This window comes from Scyliorhinus canicula, chromosome 14 (assembly GCF_902713615.1).
Source record: "Scyliorhinus canicula chromosome 14, sScyCan1.1, whole genome shotgun sequence".
Lineage (NCBI taxonomy): Eukaryota > Metazoa > Chordata > Chondrichthyes > Carcharhiniformes > Scyliorhinidae > Scyliorhinus > Scyliorhinus canicula.
Genome location: NC_052159.1, coordinates 92,426,522 through 92,450,766, shown reverse-complemented (window position 1 = coordinate 92,450,766; position 24,245 = coordinate 92,426,522). Strand labels below are relative to the sequence as shown.

The following is a 24,245-nucleotide window of genomic DNA, read 5'->3' as shown; positions in this document are numbered from 1 at the left end:
TGCCCACATCGTATGAAAGAATAAAATGTAAAAACAAATATTGTGTGGGAATGACATCCCCACATTTACTAAATTATTTTTTCTGGGCTGGTTGTTCAGTAATTATGATGGAGTGCATTTTTAAAAATTCACCTCATTGATGAAGACTAAACATTTTCACCTGGTTTTGTGTCTGCAAAGACTCCACGTACCTTGTAAAAAAACATGATATCACTGACAGGAACTTCCTCAGTTCTGCATTAATTTGTGCATGTATCAAGAAAGAAGTTGTTGTCAGTTTTACACACTAATGACAATGAGCGCTAACTGTTTTACTGTTATGTGAGCTGACAGATTCTGGGCCAGTATTTAGCAGTCTGTTTAGATTTAATATTTTTTTAAAAGCCATTTAAAAAATTGGCTTGTTTTAGTTGACCTTTAACCCCAGTTTTATACTCTGGCTTAAATTAAATCCATACAGCTACTGCGTGTGTTCTATTTAAATATCACCAGATATTTGATGATATGTATTTTCACATTCAGCTCATTATTGAAAATTGAACATTAAACTTTGACCACAACAAAGAATGTGACAATTTGCTCAACAGTAAAGAAACAGTCTGTAAGTGTCTTTATTTGTTCAATTTCTGTTTGATTCAATTGGGCCATGCAGCTTGCTATGGTCTTGTTGAAGACAGAAAATGAAAGCAACCTCAAACCTATTTGATTTTAGAGTTAATCCATTTTATTCTGTGCAATACCTGTCAGGGTTGGAGTATCAGCTCACAAATGCAGGATAAAACCTCCAGGCTGATGTCACTTGACAGGAAAACATTTATGTCACCTCGAAACGGAAATTCCCTTCTCATTTGTCAAATTTATCTTGTGTTTATTTGGAGATAGTGGGGGTGTGTGTGTATGGGGAGGAGGGGTGCTAATTCCATGGGTGCATCAGCTGCTTAACCAGAATGCTGTATGACCCAGAAGGATGTGTACAGTGATAGCAAATTTGCATGGCCGTATGTTATGCTTTTGCCTGTGCTTTGAATTACTCCTCGGATTGGAATCCAAGGATGAAATCCCTCTCTAATTTATTAAAATCTGCCCCATAAAAGTCATTTCTTGTTTAGCCCTGATCATTTTGTGGCTAAACTAAGATGATGAGTTATCATAGATCGATGTTCACATGATATGCATTCGGACCTCTTTTAAATCTTGTAAATTGCCCTTGACTAGCAGATTGATTTTCCACATCAATAAAAAATGAAATAGAAATGAACCCAGCATAAACTACAATGTTGACTGGTTTAAGGACTGCAAATTATGATTTATGATAGCATAGATAAGTTGGTGAGAGGTGAAGATAATTGTAATTGATTTCTACTTCATGTATCAACCTTTTATAAAAGTACTTTTAATCTTGTTCAAGGGCTGAGGAGACATTTCTAGTTTTTCTTCCCTTCTTCCTTGCAAGTGCTGATTCTGGCATGGATACTTACCTGGGTTGAAGGTGCCATTAAACCCCTTGTAATTGCCAGGTAGTGGTGCTTCTATGAGCTCTAATGGTAATTGTCAGCAGATTAGGAGATTACTGCAACCTAAACTCTCCTATTGTCAATGTGCACAAACTTCCCGCAGTAGTAATCAAGAACAAATGCCCTGGCAGATTTTTCCTTCAGCAAGGTTATGCAGCCCTACTGTTCGCACCTCTGCAGCTGACCTGGCTCAGGTCAGATAACTCCATATACACTCTGAACCTGAGATCTCCAATCTGATGGATTATTTGTAAATATTTGTACCTCCTAGGCTTCTAGGATGTCTTTCTTAAACCATTGTAAAGATATTTTTAAAATCAGTTTTCATTTTGTCTATTATTAAACGTGTTGACCACAGTAAGCTCCCTGAACAGTCATAGGTGATCCACATTGAACCTATGCGGATGTCGAATGCCAAGTATTTTATAAATGCACCTCATAGTCTTGTCTAAAACTGGACAATTTATCATCTGCATTGGATTTTGGCACCAATTTTACATTGGCAAGGTGATAAGCATGTCAATTCCTGTTTGACTTACTTTGAGTGCACCATGCAGCTTGCTATTGTTGGTGTGCAAGACAAAATGAAAGAAACCCCAAACCTACATGATTTTGGAGTTGGTCCATTTTTCTTCTGTTCAATTCGGGTCCGGATTGGAGTACAAGCTCCCTTTCACAAATGCAGGGTATCAGAACTATAGTTTTGACAATTTTCAGCAGCTGATCAAAGAACACTTTTGATTTCTACAGCTGTGATCATAGACCAATATTCTTGCAATAGAACTTCTCTACTGTACATAGAAAGTTAAATGAAAGTGAAACTCAGACTGGGTCGCATATTAGATGAGAGCAATTCCTTTTCATCCGTTTCTTCAAATGCAGCCTTAGATTTTGTTTAAAAAGTATTTTATCTTTAGTTTAAGGATTTGCAATGAACTGAGATTAGGAGGTGGCATTGATTGTATCCTTTTGAATAAAGAGGATGGTGGGGAGGGATGTTAAATTTATGCAACCATGGAATCCAATTTTGTGTTTGTCAGCAAAGTGGCTAATCATAAGTCTGATGAAACTTTTCTGCTGTAAATAGAAATTGTAGCTTGGTATTATAGTTTTGTAACACTTATAGTTTTGTACATTGCACCTTTCATGATCTCTGGATGGTCAAATTCCTTAACAGCCAGTGAAGCCCTTTTAAAGTGTAGTGACTATAATGTTTAGGATGCAACATATCACGCTATTTTACAAAATGACTGAATATCACATTGTTTTGATGGAGTGAATTTAATTCTTGTTCTTTTAGGTATGACAATTATAGCATCCCTTTGATCATTCAGTGAACATTAACACTTTAATTTAAACACTTTTTAATTCAAACTCCTGGATAATTTTATTTTGGTCAAAAATTGATTGCAAGTAACAGCTGCGAACAGCTCCCATCTCTTGAACTGCAAAGAGGAAGACTGAGCAATAATATGTCTTTCAATGAGAAAATACATTCAGATTCATATTCTTGCCATTTTAACTACTCCAGGACAAGAGGAAAACTATTTTGGCTTTAAAATTTGGCCACATAATGTGGAGGATGGAAACCAACATAGACTAGTTGCAGCAAGTGATCTGTTCGCATGTCATAATTCCTGTGTAATTTAGTGTGTATTATGATCCTGGACCAGACCCCAACAGTTGCTAGGATACTGAACAGAAACCCCAGTATTTTATTTCATTTAATTCCATGCACAAATAGGGAAAATTAACACAAACTTTATTGCAGACACACTATTAATAACTTTACCGTATAAATACAAATAGCTTTCAAATACCAGTCTCACAATGCTTGTCAACACAATAACCCTTTACTGCTATCTTTATTTCCACTCAAATAACCCCCAGCTCAAACTGAAATCCACTTTTAAATACTGTTAGCAGACTCCGGAATACTTGCTGTATGCCTAGGCGCTGAGGACCCGGGTTCGAATCTCGGCCCTGGGTCACTGTCTGTGTGGAGTTTGCACATTCTCCCCGTGTCTGCTTGGGTTTCACCCCCACAACCCAAAGATGTGCAGGTTAGGTGGATAGGCCATGCTAAATTGCCCCTTAATTGGAAAAAAATAATTGGGTACTCTAAATTTAAAAAAAAAGGATTACTTGCTGTCAGGGACGCCTTGGATAAAGCACTTTGAGAAAGCAATGTTCTTCAGCTTGCAAATTCTTGCCTATCTCAACTTACTGTTTATATTGCCTATCTTGTTCACAGGTAAATCTGTCACTCACTGTCTTGAAATCAGCTGTTTCTGGTCTGTCCCCAGTCAAATCTTTAACCAAACTGTATTGAGAGTCATGATGTGCAGATGCTAGTGCTGGACAGGGGTAGGCACAGTAAGAAGTCTCTTAACACCACCTTTTGAAGGAGCTGTGCTCTGAAAGTTTGTGATTTCAAATAAATCTGTTGGACTTTAACCTGGTGTTGTGAGACTCCTTACTGTATTGAGAGTAGCTGCTTGTCTTCTGTTCACATCCAATCTTGAAATTAAACTGAAACTCCAACATCTGACTGATTCAGTCCTGGCTCACCCCATTAACTATCTCATCCCACCAAGCTGAATACATTGCGCCTAATGATCTATTCCCCAGGAACCCTCTTCATATAAACAAAGGTCCATTAGCTCAAATTTTTACAAAGCTTTGATTGCACCTCTTGTAGCAACAAAGCCTGGCTGCCTTGCAAACCAGGATTTTAACAAAACAGTACTGCAGCATTCACACACACACGCAGTAGTCCAGGCTTTTAACTCTTACTGCACAACTACATATAATAGAACATACCTACAATTCCTACATCCATCACTTGGGCTGTTCGATTTGCTGCTTGTGTCAAAATTACTGCTCCTGAAATAGCCAGAATTCATAAGACATTATGGAGAGGCTTACAAAGGGTTGCATAATATATATGGCGCAGAACTAGACCATTCTGCCCAACCAGTTCATGTCAACACTTACGCTCCCATTCTAAGCTTCTCCCATCTTGCCTCATCTAAATCTATCAATGAAACTATCAATTCCCTTAGCACAGTGGTTAGCACTGTTGCTTCACGGTGCCATGGTCCGATTTCAATTCCCGCTTGGGCCACTGCCTGTGATGAGTCTGCACATTCTCCCTGTGTCTGCACATTCTCCGGGTGCTCCGGTTTCCTCCCACAAATCCCAAAATACACGCTTATTAGGTGATTTGGAGATTCTGAATTCTCCCTCTGTAGATGTGGCGACTAGGGGATTTTCACTAACTTAATTGCCGTGTTAATGTAAGCCTACTTGTGACAATAATAAAGATGATTATTATTATAATTCTCTCTTAAATTCTTGCATAGCTTCCCCATAAATGTATCTGTACTATTTGTTTCCACATTCTTGCCACTCTTTGGGTAAATTTCTTCTGAATTTCCTATTAGATTTATTGGTGCGTATCTTACATTGATGGTATTTGGTTATGCTTTTCCCCCCACAAATGAACACATAATCTCTGTATCCACTCTATCAAAATCTTCCATAATTTTGAAAATATGAGGTCACCGCTAGCCTCTATTTTCAAGAGGAAAGAGACCAAGCCTGCCAATCCTTTCAAGATATGTATACTCGTACATTACTGGTATCATCCTTGTAAATCTTCTCTGTGCCTTCTCCAGTGCCTCTATATCCCTTTATAGCATAATGTGAACAGAATTGCACATAGTACTCTTGTGTGTTCTAAGCTTCAGTGTGGGTTTAGAATAACTTTCCTAATTTTCAACTCTACCCCTTTGAAATAAATCCTAATGTTTGATTTTCATTTTTATGCTCTTGATAAACTGCAGTTGAACTTTTATTGATTGGTATATTTGTACTACACAATTTCTTTGTTCCTCTACCACACCTGGACTTGCACCCTACTCTTCCAACTAAAATGTACCATCTCATATTTATCTGCGATGAACTTGATTTGTCAATTATTTTACGTTCTGCAAGCATATTAATTTCCTCCTGTAGTTTGTTGCAGTCCTCCTATTGACTCGCCACATTGCCCCACAAAGAAAAATTGGTGTCATCCGGAAATTTAGAAATTGCGTTTTGATTCCAAAGTCTAAATTGTTAACCTAAACTATCAACAGTACTGTTCCAAGCACTGATCCTTGTGGAACACCACTTCCCACCTACTCTAAGTAACTCCTTTTACTACTGCTTTCTGCCTTAAATTGTTCTAAAATTGAGAGCCACTGTGGAAAGATGTGGAATCTGTAACTTGATATTTCAGTAGGTTTTTGTCTGAGTTCGAACTCCCAGCAACCAGAACCAGGTCTGCGTGCAAGAAGAGGTGTTTAGTATGACTTCATCCCACTTCCTAGAATGTCCTCTTGCAGCTCAAGTGAAATGAGGCATTTTATCCATCTTGTAAAGTCCAGATTTGCAACGATACATGGCTGCATTCCACCTGGACCAGAATTTTTATCCCCTTTAAGTTTGATTATTCAATGACATCCCTCTTTTTCTTTTATTTGATTGCTCATCTCATCATTCATTGTCATGTTTACCTGTGGTATTATCCTGTTTATTCCTAATGGTCATATCCTTTGCACAGCCATAATTTTTCAATTGATGTGCTTGTAAAATATTTTTTGTTTTATGTTCCTTGATGACTTAATTCCATCGGCCCTCTTTGCCTTTTTAATTGTTTTTTTCGCTTCTCTCCTAATCTTTTCATATTGCCTCTGATCATGCAATTTTCTGCTGTCTGTGCACTTAACAAAAGCCTCTTTCATAACCCTCAATAGTTCCCTTGCCTTTTTATTCATCACGAGGTTAATTCCAGAGATGAGGGGTTTGTCTTATAAGAGGTTGAGCACTCTTATAGAGCCTATACACTCTTAGAGCTTCGAAGAATGAGAGGAGATCTAACTGAGGTACAGAAGATGATAAAAAGTATTGACAAAGTAGACGTTGAGCGAATCTTTCCTCTTGTGGGGCAATCAGGAATGAGGTCTTAGTTTTAGGATAAGGGGCAGCAGATTTAAAACAGAGATGAGGAGAAATTACTTCTCTCAAAGGATTGTGAATCTGTGGAATTCACTACCCTAGATTGTGGTGGATGCCGGGTCATTGAGTACATTTAAGGAGGAGATAGACAGATTTTAATTAGTCATGGGCTGAAAGGTTATGGAGAATGGGCAGGAAAGGAGTTGAGGCCGAGATGAGGTCAGCCATGATCATATTGAATGGCGGAGCAGGCTCGAGGGCTGAATTGCCCACTTCTCTTAGTTCTTATGTTCTGAAATTATGAAATCTCACCAGTATTTAAGTTGCCCTTTTAGCGTAATGTATTTTCCCTACACTCAGTTCAACACTTTTAAATGTTTCCCATTATTGTTTTTCATTGCTGTTTGTCAATATACTCCTACCTCAATAAACCAAGGTATAGTCTCAAAGTAGATCAAGAAAAGAAAGACACTTAGCCAATTCGATTTTTAATCAAATCATATAGTTATTTGAGCGTGTAAAAGAAAACAACCTACATGCATCTGTGTTCGATAAATATTGAATGCAGACCTACAAGAACAGGACTCTGTACAGCATTTACATACAGCTGTCTTGATAATGTTGCTTGTACAACAGGACAGGTGAGCCAGGAAGAAAAAAATAAACCTTTTTATTAATGACCAGCAAAATTAAACACCCACTTGTGAAATCTGCTAGATACGTTATTCTGGTACTGTAAGTTTCATCTTTATGAATTTGAGCGGGTGTATAATATAATACAATATAATATAGTATAATAAACAATTACTCAGTCAAGCCAGATTTAAAAGGACATTCTTTCTTAACTCAGCACCTGCCTATTTTATTTTCCTAAGCTCTATCCTCAGCCCCTCAAAATCAGTATTCATTTGTTTTTTGTCAGATTTATCTCCTTCATCTGAATTTTGTGCAGATTTAGAGACCAAGAAGCTTCACTGGAGCCCAGGTCCAGCACACTATGCAGACTAAAAGAAATTTCATACTCCTGTACTATCATTCTGAGCAAGCTTCAATTGCCTCGACCTTTTTATTGGAGCATTTGTCCATTTGCTGATATTTAACAGAGCATTGCACAAATAATCAGAAATGTTAAAGATGTTAGAATTTAATCTGTTGTGTAAATGTTGTTGCCTTCAACTCCTTCAATTATGTTAGCGATGTCTCTTGAAATCTTATTTATACAGTAAAGAGCAAGAGACGATGTATTTTGCCTCAAATTGACATTGATACTTCTGGCCTGTGCTTGCATAAATTCAGCCATATGCCAGGAGAATTGTATATTGCCCATCTGGGAACAAATGAAATTTTGTCTCTAAATGTTACAATTCCTCTAGAGTGGGGATGATAAAGTGAGAAGTCTTCACTTTTAATAATGTTGTAATAACCCCTTCAGACACTGATCTTTTTGAATTATTATACCAGCGTTCTTGCATGGTAATAGTTTTTTTTGTCTCTGGGTGATCAGAATTTATCTAACCATGAGCAGCGTGAGACGCTGCTCACCTGGATACCCAGGTTTTTGTGCTGGTTTTCACGGGAGAAGGCAAGGATGAATCTTTTGTTTACAATCCTGCTAAACATACAGTTTCTGTGATGTTAGCGCAACCTATAGTCTAAAATTAAAAAACCTAAAGATGTAAAAATTGTCACAGTACTCTGTTGAAAAAGCAGTGTTTTTAAATATAAATTTACAATCAAAATTTTTTTGACAACTAAGCCCAATAAATCAATCCTAATGTTTTTAGCGGTGATGACTTTTGGGAGAGAACAGAATTTATCATGCACAGTTAATTGTAATTCAATCCTGATTTTTTTTCTGTCATTGTTCTTCCCAAACCAATTTCAAAATCCAGATAAATCTAAACGTGAACAATAATTTTACTCCTTGCTGACTTCTTCAAAACCAGTGGTGCTGTGAGCTTCTTCCATTAAACACAAAAAAACTGCTCTTCTTTGAAGAGCCTGTTGCTTCATAGAGGCTGCCAGACATGCCTAGTATTTCTTACCACTTTCTGCTTTTACTTCTGCACTACCTTGATGTTGTTCATGGATAATGTGCAGTTTGGAATATTAGTTTTGATCTTTATTATTGCTCCATTCAAACTGGCAAGCCGAGCATAACAAGAAAGGGTAGTCAGGAATGGATTATAGAGGCTTCCTTGAGATAACATCAAAGTAAATCTTGGTTATCCATCAGTAATTTCCTTTTGCAGTTATCCAATTCTGAGCAATCTCTATCATTGTTTTGTAGAATGCTCCAAAAGGCTCCCATCTCTGACGGGCTCGATAATGGTGCACCGAATAATGTCTGTTAGGGATCTCAACACTGTTTCTAAGCCCAATTTATTTACAGGGCGTAATGGAAAAAGCTCATAGAACATAAAACATACAGTGCGGAAGGAGGCCATTCGGCCCATCAAGTCTGCACTGATCCACTTAAGCCCTCACTTCCACCCTATCCCCGTAACCCAATAACCCATCCTAACCTTTTTGGTCACTAAGGGCAATTTAGCATGGCCAATCCACCTAACCTGCAAGTCTTTGGACTGTGGGAGGAAATCGGAGCACCCGGAGGAAACCCATGCAGACATGGGGAAAACGTGCAGACTCCGCACAGACAGTGACACAGCGGGGAATTGAACCTGGGACCCTGGTGCTGTGAAGCTACAGTGCTATCCACTTGTGCAACCATGCTTAATCATGTCAGAGATGCACTGAGTTGTAATGACTGAAATTATTTTTTTCTTGAATTTGATTTTTAATTATAAGCCTTTATGAGGCTTATAATTAAATGAGAAACATTTTTTGTCCGATTACAAAGTTAGTTTGTGTCTTTTCTCCCACTGTGCTTTTGTTTTCATGCTTCTAACACTTTTCAAAATTAAAGGACAAGTCCAAAGATGTGCAGGTTGGGTGGATTGGCTATGCTAAATTGCCCCTAGGTGGGGTTAGGGGGATTGGGTAGGGGATTGGGACTAGGTAGGGTGCTCTTTCAGAGGGTCGATGGGCCCAATGGCCTCCTTTTGCACTGTAAGGATTCTATATGGTGAGTATTGCCGTTTCCAGCAGCCCATCACTTTGAGAGTGAGTCCACATTTGGAGAAGCAACAAAAGACTGAATTTTCAGGATTACAGGGATGGTGGGTGGGGGGGTGGTAAGGGATGAAGTGGGGCCAGCTAAGTTGCTCTTGCCAGAGCTGGAAAGGACAATGGGCCGAAAGGCCTCCTCCTGTGCTGTTACAATTCTGTGATTATGTGTAGTATTTTGATAAGCTGGGACGGTAACTCTCAAAATGTGCAACAGAAGAAGACAATTTTGTACTGTTAAATGCAGTTATCTTTGAAATAGCATAATATTAAATTTGGCTGTACCTTGACGACCGTGTTCAAAGGCTAATTCGGCCGATATTTTCTGCCCCCCCCCAGCAGGTTTTCCCGTGGTGGAGGCCGCTTGCCATTGGCTGTCCTGTTAGGGGGTAGATGCCGTGGTGTTCTGCTAAAGTCAATGAGCATTTGTTAGGGAGGGAGGGGGTGGAAAATTCCACCCTAGGTCTAATTCAGTGCATAGCCCAGCCCTACCCCTCTAACCCCCCTCCCCCAAACCCTTCACTGTTCTCATCAAAACATGTAAAGATATGGTAAATGTGCTGCTCAACAATCTTACTGGGGGTTCCACTCTATCTTTGCTTCTTGAAAGAAGCCGACGAGCAGCAGAGAGAAACCAGGTTAGAAAAGCTGCAAATTCCACACCAGAGAATAAAAGGCAAGTGCATTCCTACTTGCACATTTCTGAGGAGCAGACACAGCAGGCTGCAGGGGGACATGGAAAATGGTGTTTTGCTGAATGCATGGCACACTTGCATTGTACTGATATGAAATCTTCTCTTGATTACTATATGTAGTTGATGTGTGAGCATTTCTGTACATATGGCAACACTTCAAAGGATTTCATTGGCTGGCTGTAAGGGGTTTTGGGTTGTCCTGAGGCTGTGAAAGGCTTTACACAAATATAATTCTGTTAAATCATAAGCAGAATGGGGAAGTGGGGCAGACGGAGGAATCACTAAGTTACTGATGTGCTGTACAATGCACATTCTTATAAGATGCTGCTAACTCTTATCTTGCCTGAGGCCCCCCCCCCCCCCCCCCCCCCTCCCCCGGTAATCACCCTATCCACTTACTTCTTCCCTGGCTTCTCAAAGTAGCTGAAACATTTAAACTTACCTGCTTTATGGCAGCCAGTACCTTCTTTTGTCCGACTCTGCTGCATAGGCCTTAAGGAGCCAATACGCTGCGCTTTTCTTACTTGATCCAATCCGGAAGGCCAGGTGAGAAAGATGCAGCTACATTGCAGTGTAAGTAAAAAGGAGCAATGTGGCAATTCGATTGTGATTATCACGCCAGACGTTCTGACCCTCTGTCACTTGTCCTGTATGGTCACTTCTGCTACTATTGTTGCATTACTCTTATTTGGATTCCGTGTCTCTCTCAAAAATACAGTGGCTTTCATAGAACATACAGTGCAGAAGGAGGCCATTCGGCCCATCAAGTCTGCACCGACCCACTTAAGTCCTCACTTCCACCCTATCCCCGTAACCCAATAACCCCTCCTAACCTTTTTGGTCACTAAGAGTAATTTAGCATGGCCAATCCACCTAACCTGCACATCTTTGGACTGTGGGAGGAAACTGGAGGACCAGGAGGAAACCCATGCAGACACTGGGAGACTGTGCAGACTCCGCACAGAGTCCAAGCCGGGAATGGAACGTGGAACCCTGGCACTGTGAAGCAATAGTGCTAAGCACTGTGCTACCGTGCTGCCCGTTTGCTCTGTCAAACTTTGTGAAGAAATAGCTCTCACTGATGAAGGGTGTTTGCACTTGTCCTGTGTACTTGCTTGGCACAAAATCGAGGGCCGAAGGGCCTGTTCTGTGCTGTACTGTTCTATGTTCTATGTTCATTAACATTCCCCCCCCGTAGTTATTCCGCTGTTATATTTAGAATTTCAAGTTGAAAATCTAGGCTTCTGATTCTAAACAATACATTGAATACTCATGAAATAACTTACAAGTGACTTGGTTTAACTGAAGTTGCAGAAAATGATTAACATTGGAAGAATATATCAAGATCAGATGCCATGTTATTATTATGCATACTGCAGTCAGCATGAAACTTTATGCAGAATACAGAATAACTGATTTGTCAGCATTTTGTATGTATTAACAAAATAAATCAATTTAATCTCACTACTTGTCCAACAATAATAACTTCATGGCTCTTGATGGGAAACAAGCTATTTAGTCTTTTTTTGAGCACTAAATCGATTCACTGGATGAATTAGCCAGATAATTTTTTAAAATGTACTTTAATTTTGTGTTTCAGAACAAAGGACCAAATATAAAAGTTAAGCGTTTAACTTTGGATGCAGTGTGCACAACAAGAAAAGAAGACAGACAACGAGTTTCCCAGAAGGGTTTGCAGAGCACTTTGTGAATCTTCTTTGTTTCTTTGCAACAATAAAAATGAGACAGCTAAAGGGAAAACCAAAAAAGGAGACTTCCAAAGACAAAAAGGAAAGGCGGCAGGCTATGCAAGAAGCCCGCAGTCAGATTACCACCATAGTATTTCCTACATTAGCTGTGATTGTCATGTTAATTGTTTTGTTTGTTTACGTGGCCACGCGACCAACAATTGCATGAGAGAGAAGTTACAAAGTATTTTATGAAGAAATTTCATCTTGGTTGCAATGAATTTTAAATGGAGTAAATCCATCCAGGATTAAATGCCTCTCAATTGTGGAATCATCTTTCTGTCCAATTTCAATTCCATGCTTATTGGTCTTGACATGTTTTTAAAAAGAGCATTGTTACCCAGTGGTACATTATATACACACACATTTCTCTCGTATGTGCCTTTGAAACATTAGCTGGGACAGTTAATTTTTGCCCCTTATAAAAAGATTTGGAAACATTTCCTGTGCCCTGTGCAGAAGAAACGAAGTATAAGCTAACTAACGCTGTAATTCAAAAAAAGATTGTCAGTGAGGCCATTTTGTTGCATTGTCTGTACAGTAGACTTGTTTTAGACAACATTTTCCTATGAATCTCACCACTCTTGCCAAAGGATAATCCGTTTATGTTTTGAAAACATATCACTTAAAATGCAATGAATATAAATTGTAAATGTTTATTTTTAGAATAAAATCAAAATGTTCAGAATTATTTTCACATGCATTTGCTATGTTGAGGAAATTCCTCTTTAATATGTACTCAAACTGTCTGAGACTTGAATGTTGTGGGCAGCCAGGTGATGCTGATGTTTTGCAAAGATAACCGGATTCACCGAACCCTATTTGGGAGCAGGGCTATTTTACTCCAATTGACCGTTGAAATTCCAATTCTATTTGGAGGTGTAAGGCTCGGGTTGCAGGTGATGGGGAGGGGGCAAACTTGCCTTTCACATAATGCCCTGAATATCTTGGGATTCAAAAGGAAGGGCAGTGATATCTTTGGCAACCAACTGTATGCAGCCGTCCAACTGTAATCATGCTAAGTTTTTATATAGAGTTACCATTGAGATGTGACATTTATGCTTGATACCACTCCATAAAACCAAAATAGTAGAAAATATTTAGTAGTTCAGGCTCCATCTGTAGACCGGCAGAAGTCAGTCAGTTTGGACATTGCCGGTCTAAGACCTTCCTATTCATACATCTGATCAATGTCCTCTTGCAATTTTCTTTGGTCCTCATAATTAGTTACTATGCCTCCTATTTTAGTATTGTGTAAAATTTGAATGTCACTACCTCCAGTTCTTATATAATTGATGTACAGAGTGAACAACATTGACCTTCGAAGAGAGCCCTGTGGGGCACTCTTACCCGCTTCCCGCTACTTTGAGAAAAATCTCTTTCCAAATTCAAACAGCTTAAATTACCAGAATGATTTGCCATCTGATACCTTGTCAAGAGTTTTCTGAAAACCCAGATACAGCACATCCGCTACTTTTCCCCAGTCACCTCTGTCACCTTTTTGAAGGACAAGGTTACGTGGTTGTTTTTGAAGTGACCAATCCATGTAGGACAATTCCAAATTGTGCAGTGGATGAATTTGCCTTTTCCAGAAATAGGTCGTTGGCAAGTCTAGGAAAGTAACTTTCTCTAATCTGCTTGAACTAACTCACTAAAGTTGATTGACGATGATAGAATCGCTCCAGGTGACAGAATTTGAGGAAAGGCGGGATGCCCGAAGGTATTGAGGGTGCAGATGCTGTCAGGTATTAGCGAGAATGTTGGATCAGTTGATGGGGGAGGGGGACCTTTGATCGGTCCTTCCAGGTGGATTGGGTTCACAGGGCACTGAGGAGGAGGTCGCAGGTAGGGGAGCCGCCAAGGGCGATAGTGGTGCAGTGGAACCATTGTTTGGACAAGGAAAAGATTTTGCAGTGGGTGAGGCAGACCAGGTGGTGTACCTGGGAAGGGGACGAGCTGTGGTCTGCCAGGACCTGGGTGAGTAGCTGGTGAAGAGGGGAGCCGGGTTCAACCAGGTAAAGGCTGCCCTCTTCAAGAAGGGAGTGAAGTTAGGGGTTCTGTACCCTGCCTGCTTGTGGGTGACTCATCGGAAACAGGAGTTTTATTTTGACTCGCTGGACGTGGCGATGAACTTTGAGAGACCATGAACTGGGAAGAGTGTGGCACTGAACTTTGGAGAGGACTTGGACGGGAGCCACCATGCTAGCTGGGCGGGCTAGTTAATGGGAGTGAAGTGGGGGTTTGCCAGGACGAGGGGGTGTGGGGTTTTTTGGGGGGGGGGAGGGGGAGACTGCTGACATGGGTGTGGTTGGTGTGGCGCAGTTGGGAAGGGAGAGATTTCAGTGGACATCCAAGGGTGGGTGTGATGCGGGCTGGCGGCTGGTCCAAGTGGGGATATGGCTGATGGGCAGGGGAGAGGGTTGGATTCCCCCCCGCCCGGATCACACTAGTCACGTGTAATGTGTGAGGGTTGAATAGGCTGGTTAAATGGTCATGTGTGTTCACGCACCTGAGGAGTCTGAAGGCGGGAGTGGTGCTTTTGCAGGAGACGCACTTTAAGTTGGGGGATCAGTTGATGCTAAGGAGAAGATGGGTGGGGCACGTGTTCCACATGGGGCTGGATGTGAAGAGGAGGGGGGGGGGGGTGGTGTTGGTCGTTAGGCTTTCTCTTTAATTGCTCTGTTTTAATAACCTTTGCTCTAGAGTCGCCAGGTATCTTTCTGATACCACCACGAGGTTCAAAGCCAAGTGCTGATCAATACCTCAATACACCAGTTAGTAAGTTTCAAATCAAAACACATTTATTATACACACAGTCAATCACTACTCATGCACAAATTCTACTTACTAAACTATCACTGCTACTAAAGGCCTATACTTAGCTTTCGAATGGCCCACCAGGTCAGAGGAACAATGGCCTTTGTCCGGTTCTGAATCTGCTGGCTTCAAGCTGGTATGGAATAGTAGCTAGGAGCGTCTATCTCATAGCGTGCGTTGACTGGAGACTTACTTGGTTGGTGCAGCTGCTAGGCAGGTCTCTCCTCGCTGAGAGTCACGGTCAAGAGTTCTTTGAGAGCTGCTAAGAGAGCGAACTGAACTTGGGGACTCCACTTTATAGTCCCCAGGGGTTTTGCGCCCTTTTGGGCGGACCCCGGACTTGGTCCCAATTAATTGGACCATGTCCCAATCGTTTTTATCGATCACTCCATTACTGGAGCTGTTCCCTGATTGTTGGGCGGGCCCTAAGTATCCGTTGGCCTGCCTTTGTCCTAGCTCCCACTGGCGTCGGGGAGTCCGTCTTGGTCCCGATTGATTCAATGTTTCTAATTGTTCCTGGGGATCGCTCATTAGTATGTAGATGGCTATTGGTTTTGGTTCTGTCTGGGTTCTGTAAATCTTAATACACAGGAAACCCAGGGCAGCACGGTGGCCTAGTGGTTAGCACAACTGCCTCACGGCGCTGAGGTCCCAGGTTCGAATCCCGGCCCTGGGTCACTGTCTGTGTGGAGTTTGCACATTCTCCCCGTGTCTGCGTGGGTTTCGCCCCCACAACCCAAAAATGTGCAGAGTAGGTGGATTGGCCACACTAAATTGCCCCTTAATTGGAAAAAATAATTGGGTAATCTAAATTAAAAAAAAAAAAATACACAGGAAACCTTGCACCTGCTTGTTTTTCCTGTGGCTGGCCAATTTTCCCTGTATTCTTTGCGGGCATCCATTTTGGAATCGGGACGTGGCCACCCCAGGTGGCTACAGTGAGGGGCGGTGAGTGGCGATGCTGATCAATAAGAGGGTGGCGTTTCAGCTGGGGAGCAATGTGGCTGATCCGGGGGGTAGGTATGTGGTGGTTAGTGGGATGCTGCAGGGGGTGCCGGTGGTCCTGGTTAATCTTTATGCCCTGATTTGGGATGATGTGGTTTTTATGAGGGGGGTGTTGGAGGTGATTCCAGATTTAGATAGGCACCGGTTGATTATTTGGGGGGGGGGGGATTTTTAATACAGTTCTGGAACGGAGTCTGGATCGGTCGTTGAGGAGATCAGCAGTGGCTACGGAGCTGAGGGGGTTTATGGAGCATATGGGAGGGGTGAACCCGTGGAGATTTGGGAGGCTGAGGGTGAAGGAGTTTTCACAGTCCTCCCATGTGCACCGGGTGTATTCCTGGATTGATTTGGGCAAGGCACTGTTGGCTGAGGAGGCTGATCTGGGGTATCTGGCGATCATGGTCTCCGACCATGCGCTGCACTAAGTGGATTTGCGGGTGCTTTGGGAGTAGGCACAACGGCCAAGAGAAGGCTGGATGTGGGACTGTTGGCGGATGAGGGGATGTGTAAGCGGCTGAGGGCTTCCATTTGGGGCTACGTGGAGATTGGTAGAGTGAGGAATGAAGGGGTAAGGTGCTGATGGATCCGGAGGGGGTAAATGGGGTATTTGAGGCCTATAAGAGGCCCTATGTGTTGGAGCCCCTGAGGAGGAAGAGGGGATGAGTCATTTTCTGGATGGGTAGGAGTTTCTCAAGGTGGAGGAGGGGCAGTGCAGGGCCTGGAGGCCCCGATTGGGCTGCGGGAGATGATAGATGACATGAGGTTGATGCAGATGGGGAATGCCCCGAGCCTGGAAGAGTTCACAGTGGAGTTTTATAAGAAATTTGAGGCGGAGCTGGGGCCACTGCAGGTGAGGGTGTATAATAAGGCGAGGGAAAGGTGGGACTCCCCTCACCACCTAATTTGTCGCAGGCTTCTATCTCCCTGATTCTTAAAATAAGTTAAGTACCCGGAACAGTGTGGGTCTACTGGCTACTGGCGAAGGTGCTTGTGTCATGGATTGAGCACCGTGTGCCGGGGTTGATTGGGGAGGATCAGACTGGTTTTGTGAAAGGAAAGCTGTTGTCAGCAAATGTCCAGAGGTTACTTAACATGATTGTAATGCCTTTGGGAAAGTGGGAAAGGAGGTTAAGGTGGTGGTGGAGATGGATGTGGAAAACACTTTTGATTGGGTGGCGTGGGTGTATTTGTTTCAGCTGTTGGAGGTTTGGGTTTGGGCAGGGGCTTGTGGATTGGGTATAGTTGAATTTGTTTTGAAAATTTCGAGTACCCAATTTTTTTTTTCCCAATTAAGGGGTAATTTAGCATGGCCAATCTACCTAACCTGCACGTCTTTGGATCGAGAAGGTGAAACCCACGCAGACATGGGGAGAATGTGCAAAGTCCACACGAATAGTGACCTAGGGCTGGGATTCGGACCCGGGTCCTCAGCATGCAGTCCCAGTGCTATCCACTGCGCCGCATGCCGCCTTGGTTCCGGTTGAATTTTAGAATCCCAACAGTGCAAAAGGACACCATTCGAACCATCGAGTCTGCACCGACCTTTGAATGAACACTACCCATTTGCACTCTCCCACCTACGCCGCCTTTTCCCTGTAAACAGTACCTGGACATTAAGGGGCAATTTAAATATCCAATCAACTTAACCTGCACTTCTTTGCACTGTGGGAGGAAACCGGAGCACCCAGAGGAAACTCATGAAGACAGGGAGAACGTGAAACTCCACACAGAGGCTGGGATTGAACCCTGGTCCCTGGTGCTGAGGCAGTAGAGCTAACCACTGTTCCACCATGCCGCCCCTCTGTATAAGGTGCTGGTGACGAGTGTCAGGATGAGCCCAGTGAGCTCAGGGTACTTTAGGTTGTACTGGGGGATGAGACAGGGGTACCCATTCTCCCTGTTACTTTTCGCCTTGGCGACAGAGCCATTGTCAGTTGTGCTTAGTGTGTCGAGGGATTGAGCAGGTGCAGAAGTCGAGCGTAAGGTTTTGCTGTACGCAGTTGATCTATTATATATTTCGGACCTGTTGGCCGGCATTTGAGAGATTCTGGAGATTCTGGGGGAATTTGACCAGTTTTTAGGGTATAAATTGAATATGGGAAAGATTGAGGTGTTCCTGATCAATGCTGGAGGGCAGGAATGGAGGTTGGCCGATTCATGTAACATCCAATCACATTGAAACAGCGCAAAATATTTTGCACAACAAAATCTGAACCACTTTCTTTTAGAATGCATCCACGGAACAGTGGAAGTCATCTTGTTGCTTATGATTCCTCAGCAGAGAATTGGTAGGAAATCTTGTTCAGTAACAAACCTATACAATTCCATCATCACTCTTCTTGCTGACACAGGTCATTAATCTTGTAGTTTATAATAACACCTAAATCTATAGAGACTATATTACAGTCGCTTGTATGGAACTGGATTCAATAGTATATTGGAGCTAGGGGTTTGATACCTGTACTTCGTAAACTCTACAGGCCTCATTATCACTTCTCCATCATTTACCTTCCTACCATTTTGTACATTCAAAACTACCACCACTAGGAACTTATTAATTTTAAACTCCCTGAGCCAGTTTGGGAAAGTACTCAATTGTTAAAATCCTGTATGCATGTGCTCAAGCACTGTTTGTCTTTCAGTATTAATGGCCAGAACCTCTTTTCTTCACTTGAACATCATCTATGGACCAAAATAGTGAGTAAATTGAGGTACATTGCAAAGACCTGAGGGCATGCTTACATCTCATGAGTGAAGCACTTCTGCTGAGTTACTGTTGGTGCATTACGATGTATCATTTCCTTTGGGCCTTCATAATACTCTCTGTTTATGCCATACACAGAAGCTTAATTGGAAATATAATTAGATGAAGAGGCAAAACTGCTCACTGACGCACAATATCCCTTTGTGACTCAGCCCTTATGCAGCTGAATTCAGCAGAATTGCTAATTAGTACTGTTGGATGATATGAGAATGAAAATGAAAATCGCTTATTGTCACAAGTAGGCTTCAAATGAAGTTACTGTGAAAAGCCCCTAGTTGCAACATTCCGGCGCCTGTTTGGGGAGGCTGGTATGGGAATTGAAACGTGCTGCTGGCCTGCTTGGATCTGCTTTCATAGCCAGCGATTTAGCCCTGTGCTAAACCAGAGAATGTTTAATGCTTTGAACATTCCTTCTGTATTTTGGCATTGTGCGTTTGGCATGTGTACTTCCAAGCTCACCTGGGAAGATGGATGTCAGAAGAAGTGAATAAGCAAGGTCAATTAAGTGGCATAAAGTCCAACTCAGCTGAATACGGCTGTGACAGAGTGCCTCCTTAACTCAGGGAATTTGTGCGTGAGGAAATTTGGCACAGTGAGAGAAGAGTGCGGTTTTGGTCTTTTACAGAGCAAGGTGTTGTGCAAAAGAAGGAACGAGAGGCAGCAAAGCCTGAGTACTGAAGTTCAGAGGCACTAACTAGGTAAGCAAGTAGGTGATTGATGAGCTGTAAGGTTTCATTTTTCTTCTAAACTAGGGCAGTGATTTAAACTAGGACCAGGAAAGTATAACCACTGTCTTAAATCTATAGCTTAACTGGTTAAATACACATTATCATTGAAAAAATATTTTAATTAAATAACCTAGGATATGGCAAGTTATGTGTTTGGGCGGCAGAATGTGGGAGTTTGTGGTTGGTGTGACTGAACCGAGTAAACATTTCTAATGACATGGACTGTCATTGGTTGTGGCAAGGCTTAAATAACATAACCGGCTTCAAAGCAAAGCTGAGTAGAATCTCTGGCAGCAGTGCACCCCTCCCGATGAACTCAATGCATTCTATGCTTGTTTCGAGCAGGAAACCAACAAACTGTTGTCAACTGCCCCAGCAGCCTCAGACATACCTACCATCACAGCTTACAAAATCAGATCAGCCTTCTTGAAAGTAAACCCTTGGAAAGCAACAGGCCCTGACGGAGTCCCTGGTCGTGCACTCAAATCCAGCGCGGACCAACTGGCAGGTGTGTTCGTGAACATTTTCAACCTCTCCCTACTCTTTTCCGAGATTCCCACCTGCTTCAAGAAGACCACCATCGTACTGGTGCGAAAGAAGAACCAGGCAACGTGCCTCAATGACTACCATCTGGTGGCCTTGACATCAAACGTAATGAAGTACTTCAAGAGGTTGATCATGAGACACATCAACTCCATACTCCCAGGATGCCTTGATCCACTGCAATTTGCATACTGCCACAACCGATCCACAGCAGCCACCACCTCCCTGGCCCTATGCTCATCCCTAGACCATCTTGACAACAAGGACTCCTAGGTCAGACTCTTATTCATTGACTACAGCTCCGCCTTCAACACCATAATCCCAGTCACGCTCGTATCAAAATCCAAAACCTAGGACTTGGCTCCCGTCTCTGCAACTGGATCCTCGACTTTCTGACCCATAGACCACAATCAGTAAGGATAAACAATAAAACCTCCTCCACGATAGTCCTCAATACTGGGGCTCCGCAAGGCTGTGTACTTAGTCTCCTACTATACGCCCTATACACACACGACAATGTGACAAAATATGGCTCCAACTCCATCCACAAGTATGCTGATGACACGACTGTAGTGGATCAGATCTTGAACAATGATACATTAGAGTACGGGAGGGAGATAGAGAACCTAGTGGCATGGTTCAACGACAACAATCTCTTCCTCAATGTCAGCAAAGCTAAGGAGCTGATGATTGACTCCAGGACGCGAAGTATCGTACACATCCCTGTCTGCATCAATGGTGCCAAGGTGGACTTGGTTGACAGCTTCAAATTCCTCGGTGTGCACATCACCAACAATCTGTCCTGGTCCACCCACGTCAACACTACAACCAAGGAAGTGCCACAGCCCCTCTACCTCCTCAGGAAACTAAGGAAATTCAGCATGTCCACATTGACTCTTAACAATTTTTACAAATGCACCCGCAACAGCCTTCCTGAACAGGCGCCGGAATGTGGCGACGAGGGGCTTTTCACAGTAACTTCATTTGAAGCATACTCGTGACAATAAGCCATTTTCATTTCATTTCATTTTCATAGAAGGCATCCTATCTGGCTGCATCACAGCCTGGTATGGCAACTACTCGGCCCAAGAAACTACAGAGAGTCGTGAACACAGCCCAGTCCATCACACAAAACCGCCTCCCATCCACTAACTCTATCTACACCTCCCGCTGCCTTGGGAAAGTGGTCAGCATTATCAAAGACACCTCCCAACCGGGTTACTCCCTTTTCCAACCTCTTCCATCGGGCAAGAGATACAAAAATCTGAGAACACACACTAACGGATTCAAAAACAGCTCCTTCCCTGCTGCAACCAGAATGCTGAATGGGTAGCTCACCGTAGCTTCACCTGTGTCTATGTATTTATGTTGTGTATTTAACGTATGCTGGATGATTTTACATGTATGGAACGATGTGCCTGGACTGTACTCAGAACAACACTTTTCACTGTACCTCGGTATACGTGACAGTAAATCAAATCAAATCAAATCTTCAAGATATGTCTCCATTTCAAATCTCTCCAGCTTTTAGTCATTGCATTGGAGTGCGAGTTGGAGAGACAGAAGAAAGAGGAAGGAGTTGCTGGACAATTTTATCCAGGATGAATTCACACTCCAGGGAAAAACCCATTTTCAGCAAAGCGAGGGTACGGCTGATAGTGAGCTGGGTAGTGTGGGTTTAGGGGAAGCTGAGGAGGCGGTCCTGCAGACATTGATCCTGTAAAACAGAAACAATGGGTGGGATTCTCCGTCCCGCCAGACCTGTTTTCTGGTGCGGCGCACGCCTGCCGGCAGCGGGATCCTCCATCCCGGCAGCAGGACAATGGGGTTTCCCTTTGTGGCCACCCCCACGCCATTGGGAAATTCATGGGCGTGAGTGCGCTGCCGGCCAACACACTGTCTTAATTACTTGTCATATTTGCCATAATCTGGGGCAGCATGGTGGCCTAGTGGTTAGCACAACCGCCTCACAGCGCTGAGGTCCCAGGTTCGATCCCGGCTCTGGATCACTGTCCGTGTGGAGTTTGCACATTCTCACCGTGTCTGCGTGGGTTTCGCCCCCACAACCCAAAAATGTGCAGAGTAGGTGGATTGGACACCCTAAATTGCCCCTTAATTGGAAAAAATAATTGGGTAATCTAAATTTAAAAAAAAAATATTTGCCATAATCTGTATACGAGGACATTTAGATCCCTATGTACTGCAACATTCTGAAGTCTTTCTCTATTTAAATAATATTAATTTTTTCTATTCTTCCTGCCAAAGTAGATAATCCCACATTACACTCTATCTTCCAAATTGTTACCCACTCACTTAATATATTTATATCCCTTTGTATATTTCTTGTATCCTCCTGACAAGTTGCTTTCCTACCGATCCTCATATCAGCAAATCTAGCTGCAATTCCTTCATCCAAGTCACTAATATAGTTTATATGTAATTGACGCCCAAGCACTGATTGCTGTGGCATTCCACTAATTACAGATTGCATTCTTGAAAATGATCCATTTATCCTATCTCTCTATTTTCTGTTGTCCAGTCCTCTATCTATATACGCTGGTGCACTCTTAATTTGTACACTCTGTCTCCCTTCCTGTCACACTCTGGTTTTTATCACCTGTATCATTACCCGGCACTAGCCTTGTCCTTTCTCTGTAACTTTCCAAATCTCTGAGATTTTGTGATTAGAACATAGAACATAGAACAGTACAGCACAGAACAGGCCCTTCGGCCCTCAATGTTGTACCGAGCCATGATCACCCTACTCAAACCCACGTATCCACCCTATACCCGTAACCCAACAACCCCCCCTTAACCTTACTTTTATTAGGACACTACGGGCAATTTAGCATGGCCAATCCACCTAACCCGCACATCTTTGGACTGTGGGAGGAAACCGGAGCACCCGGAGGAAACCCACACACACAGGGGGAGGACGTGCAGACTCCACACAGACAGTGACCCAGCCGGGAATCGAACCTGGGACCCTGGAGCTGTGAAGCATTTATGCTAACCACCATGCTACCCTGCTGCCCCAAATTCTCCTCACATGAACCCTCCCTACCACTATTTTGTTTGAAGCCCTATCTACCCCCCGTTATATGATTCACCAGTGTTCTTGTCCCAGTACAGTTCAGCTGAAGGCCATCCCAATGGTACAGCCCCCACTTTGCCCAGCACAGGTTCCAGTGCTCCATGAATCAAAACCTAATTCTCCCTCACTAATCTTTGAGCTAAATATTCAAATCTCTGATGCCAATTTGCTTGTGGTTTAAGCAATAATCCAGAGATTAGTCACTTTGGGGTTTTGCTTTTTTAAAAAAAAGTACTTTTATTCAAATTTCTAACATTTTAACATTTTAAAAACACTACAACACAAAAATAAACCCAACACAAAATCCCACCCTGGTTCCCCGCCCCATCAATCCCCAACCCACCTAACCTCCTCCCCCCACCCCACCCTAACAGTTGATAGTAACGAGTTCTTCAAAATGAGAAATAAACAAACCTCATCTCTTATGGAACCCCTCATTCTCGTCTCTTAGGGCAAATTTCCCTTCTCTGAATAAAGGAACTCCATTAGACCCTCCTGCAGCCACACCGAGGCACAGGGTGGAGAAGCTGACCTCCACCTCAATGCAACCCTCCTGTGAGCGATCAGTGAGGTGAAAGCTCCCACCTGCAACTCCAGCAGTTCTGACACCCCAAATATGGCCCCCAGGGGACTAGGCTCCAAGTCCACAAGCAAGATCGCCGACATGGTGCTGAAGAACAACCTCCAAAATTTCTACTTCAGGCAGGACTAGAACATATGAACATGATTAGCTGGACCCCCTCCCACACTGTTTACAAATATCCTCCATCCCGTCAAACAACCAGTCATCCTCAACATCATCAGGGGAGTCCTGTGTACCACCTTCAGCTGTATCATATACAAGGTTGAAGCATTCACCCTCCGCAGCACCTCACACCACAACACCTCCTCTAGCACCATCCCCAGCTCCTCCTCTCACTTAACCCCTTCCAGAGACACCTATCCACCTCCAAAATCCTCCCATAAATTCTCCGTTTCAGTGACTAAGTGCAGACGCCGGGATGGAATCGGTGGACTTCTTTGACAGCAAAATTAGCATTGGTCCCAAAGCAATTCAGCAATTGTTAATGGTCTAGTACTGGTGCCACGTGGAACATGAGTGATTCCAATGAAAAATGGTGTCCAATTTCCGGGGTTAGGATTACTACTCGAGAGGCTGACAAGCTGCAGCCGCATATCAGCACTCCACTCCCCACACACACTCATT

The 24,245-nt window shown here is 42.9% G+C and overlaps 1 long non-coding RNA gene across 1 annotated transcript in view; it reads left to right on the top strand.

The window, feature by feature from the left end:
• The window catches only part of LOC119977613, a 42,171-nt gene extending 30,174 nt beyond the window's left edge, over positions 1–11,997 (top strand). The window contains exon 2 of the long non-coding RNA XR_005463237.1: positions 11,940–11,997. This is a non-coding gene — a long non-coding RNA (uncharacterized LOC119977613). The remainder of the gene's footprint in view (positions 1–11,939) is intronic.
• Positions 11,998–24,245: the final 12,248 nt, after the last annotated feature.